Raw genomic sequence first — 4529 nt, 5'->3', positions numbered from 1 at the left:
ATCAACTCCGATCTCTATCAAGATCACGGAGGAATCATCTATGGAGCTCGGGGGCTCAACGTTAACATTGCCCTCAAGCGACCGTGCTGTTTTTTTTGGACAGCAAACTCGTAGCTGCCGCCACCACCTCCTCGAATATCGCTTTGACGATCGCTTTGGTGGAATTGTGCGGAATTGAGTCTATAACAACCCTGGAAAATTTCGTCGAGTTCCGATGGAGGAATCTCTGGCAATCCACGATATACCGGAGCCCTGTCAAATCTGGATGGGAATTTGGATGAGTTTAGGGCGTGGTGTCCAGCTTCTAGCTCGGACGTCCTTTGGAAGATCCGACCGTTGATCGGCTGAGGAATTCCTATATCTAACACCTCTCATAATTTCAGCTCGATCCGACCATCCAAACTCCAGGAACCTTCCGATTAGTGCATCACTTTTCGGATCTATTTTCTGCGCGCAGAAAACGAATCCGACCCGAGTTCATCTTTTTTATGAACGGGATTTCGGACATCCTTTTGAAGGAAGTTTTGTATGGGGTATTGTGTTTTGTTCCCGAACACATCCCACTAATTTTAAAATCTTTTGAACATGATCTTCAACATCATGCTGGTGTCAAACCAGTCCGGCAATATTACTCCACGGCTGCCGACCTGCGCTAGACACGTCGTCACTTTGTTGAGCCGAGCTCAACTTCTTCGGATCATTATCTCGGCAAGCCGGACAAGAGTCTGGCATCGCGAAGGATAAATCATCAGCAACATCGTCGCCCCACGGATTACACGGAGCGGGCATACCGGCATCGCCACACGGTCGCTTCATCAAGCCGGCATCGACCACGTCACGACCTGCATCGGCAGGACCGCACTATTGCTTCTTCAAGCTGGTGTCCTTCATGCCGACCTACTTCGACTCATCGGCTGACATCGAGACTTCGACATCTCGGCTGGACCGGGGGCTTCGCCATATCTTCATCAACCTATATTCCGGAGACTTCAGCATCACTAGCCGACCAGCTCCGTCACGTTAACTGGACCGAGGGCTTTGCCTCGGCGAGCCGACCTTTGCCAGCATCGCGTGCCGTCGCTTTATCACCCATCAGGCAATGGGTGCGTGGATCGAGTCCCAATTTTGGGAATCACCTTCCTTCGGATTGCTACAACAAATAAACCAGGTGCTATTAATCATAGTATTTTTTTGCTTGTTTGGGTTCATTTTTCCCAAGGAATTATTACTCTGGTTTGTCCATGATATGTACACAGGTCTATCAAATGGTGACCGCATTAACGACGGTCGCGTGGGAGTTCGATCAGTTTCCGTACATAGTCCGGCGAACGCCGCATCCGGAGCTCAGACCAACCTATGAATTCAGGCTTTGTCACGCCTTTACTACATCACGCCGACGCCCTGCATCGACATTAACTTCGGCGCCAGGCCATATTTCTTCTATTCCTCATTTTGCATAAATTATTCATTATGCAACATTTTTTTATTATCATTATTACTATTATCTCCGGTTTGCACTATTTTTTGTGCACAGGAAAATGATCCGGGGACTTCGGCGTCACTCTGCCGGTCTGCATTGACCGTGCTATGTCACCACTTCGGCGTGTCGAGCTCTTCGCTCCGCCACCTCGAGACCAGCTTGGGGGATGGAACATTGCCCTGCACCAAGCTCGGACCGCGTCATCAATACCGAACACATTAACCAGCTAAGTCACTTTCATGCTCATAGTTTTAATTTTTAACTTGTGTTCGGTTCGACCAAGCATTATATTTTTTTGGAAAAAAGTTGCTTGTAAAAAATTTCCTTGTCCAAACTTTGTTTGTGACACATAAATTCAAATACCCAATTCATTTGGGGGCTTCCTTCATAAAGCTTTTCCACTTGCATATGATTATACTTGTACGGCTTCGTTTCTTGTTCGTGTATTACGCCACAATATGCACCATATTGACTTAAGCGATTTGCAAGCTGGGTTGCCTCGCTCCTGTGTTTACCCCTACGTTCCCGATTGTTCGGCTAGGGAGTAAAGGGAGCACCTCTGCGATTGTCACGATCGGGTCACCCGAGCCGGACCTCAGACTAGGTGAAGCCGAAAGCTAGCGCTCTTATAGTTTTCAATGATGGTCGGCACACAACGGAACTCATGAGTACAAAAAATCTATTGCACAAGTCTCATAATAACAATGAGCACCGAAGAAAGGTATCAGTGGGGGTACTATTTTCTTCGAAGATGCTTCTTACACTTCACGGTCATATAGCATAAGTTCCCTGAACGCGCTTTGTCTGTTACAACCTTATGGCCTGATTGCCTGGTTATTGAAAACACCGTCGATATTCTCGACCGATGGAGTACATAACACTTTTCGATCCTTGACCGAAGAGAGAGAAGCTGACGGTCGGTTAAGACGCGTTTAAAGTTCGGTTGAACATAGATATGATATAAGTACTTCGGTACATGCAATCATTCTTCTACCCAAGTCACTTGGGGGCTCTTAAGTTTATTTGAGCCGTTTTATAATAAGTGTTCTTCTTCTTAGTCGTTGCAAAGTTTTATTATTATTATTATTTATCACTCCTTTTTTCGACACGAGTGTGCGGTCACTAGCCGGGGAGCCTAATTTCTCTCTCAAAGCCGCTAGAATTTAGTTTGCTAAACTGGCCTGATGAGAAGTACTCCGCCCTCGGGATAGGAGGTTGAAGCCGTAGGCTAACCCACTCGAAGTCTTGAGATAGGATGTATCATGTTAAAGCACGACAAAAGCACTTCTTTTTTCTAAGACCAACTTTCGGATTGGCACCGAACACTTGATATTGTTCGGACGTCATGTTTTTACTGACGTTTCTTGGTTTTCCAAGCTTTTTGGCACTTTTAAACTATTTGTGCTTTTTCCAGCATTAGTCTCGCAGTGCAACGCCGGACACCTTTAGGGATTCGGCAAAAACATTCTCAGATATTGCTATATATGCATCGGTTTCGAATTGTGTCTTCAGTCAATAGTTGGGTTGCCCGGCTCCTGCACTTGCTTCCTACGTTCCGTTTTGTTTGGCTAGGCATGCAAAGGGAGAACCACTGCGATTGTGCTTCTAGCTCACATGGTTAAGCACCTCAGTGGAGAAAGCCAAAAACTGACTTTCACAATAAGCGTAAACTGGTCAACGATCCGATGACTATGTTAAATGATGGGCCGTTCATAACATTGGCCGAAGTGTTTACGACTTGACCCCGACTGTCGCCGAACACTACCGGGGGCTATTAACTGGCCTCCCAAACTAAATCCTCAATATTTTGCTCTTACATTAGAGCTGAGGTTTAATGATCATGCTTAACATGACAACCCAAAGAAAGGAACCGATAGCGGGACTATTTTCTTTGGAAGACATTTCTTTTGTTAAAACAGTAATATAACTCTCTGCGTACCTTTGTTTATAAAACCGTATGGCCAGATTGCCTTGTTTGTTGTAAATCTTTGCCCTCATAAAGGCTTTATAAAGTAGGACAAACACTCCTCGGCTACTGGCCGAGGAGGTGGAAGCCGATGGTCGGTCAACAAAGTTTTGTACAATGCGGAGCCGAGCATTAATGACGTAAAGTACTTGGATACATAGAGTCATTACACATAATTTGTAATTTTACTATGGATATTGATCCTTAATTCGGCCACCCGTGCCCGCATTAAGGCTCGGGGGCTACTGGGCTTCGGGCTTATTATTTACAAATATTAAAGGGGCACATTGATCCCCTGATCTGGTGTTACCACCCGATCAGTGTCTCGGGGGCTACTGCATTGCTTGTCCAATGCAGAAAATTTTATGTGCAATATAGTTTCCGAGGAGATTTTGATCCTCAGGTTGGTCGGCCGCACCCAACCTGAGTCTCGAGGACTGAGCACACCGCTTTTAGTGTCCTGAAGTATTCTGCCGAGCTTGGACTTTATCCTCAGGCTGATTTTGCAAATCAACCTGAGTCTCAGCGGCTACTGGGATCAGCGGTCTTACGTCATCCTTCAGGTGCATCTCGGGTTCTAGACCGATACACACCTTGAGGGCTACTGGCTATATATCTCGGCAGAGAATAAATTGCACCAATAAAAAATATCCACAAAAATCGGCCCACATTCGGGGTGGTGCACCACCTCGGAAGCAGCCCGGCATAAAGCTTGGGCGCTAGTGGCTAGCTCCATAGAGGGCATTTCCAGCATTAAGCTCGGCTAAACTCCTTCAAACTTCTTTGAACCAAGGTGATTTACGACACCTCGGATATAGTCCGGCGTTGGAGCTCGGATACAGTCCGGCGTTGGAGCTCGGATACATAGTCCGGCGTTGGAGCTCGGATACATTCCGGCGTTAGAGCTGGGAAGCGGTCCGGCGTTGGTGCTCGGTTGCAAAAGATACCTCGAATACCGTCCGGCGTTGGAGCTCGTGTTGGGGAACGTAGCAATAATTCAAAATTTTCCTACGTGTCACCAAGATCAATCCATGGAGTCATCTAGCAATGAGGGAGGAGTGGATCTACATACCCTTGTAGATC

Source organism: Triticum urartu, chromosome 6A (assembly GCF_056163025.1).
Source record: "Triticum urartu cultivar PI428250 chromosome 6A, HENAU_Tu73, whole genome shotgun sequence".
NCBI lineage: Eukaryota > Viridiplantae > Streptophyta > Magnoliopsida > Poales > Poaceae > Triticum > Triticum urartu.
The sequence above is the reverse complement of the archived record's forward strand: the minus strand, read 5'-3'. Positions refer to the sequence as shown.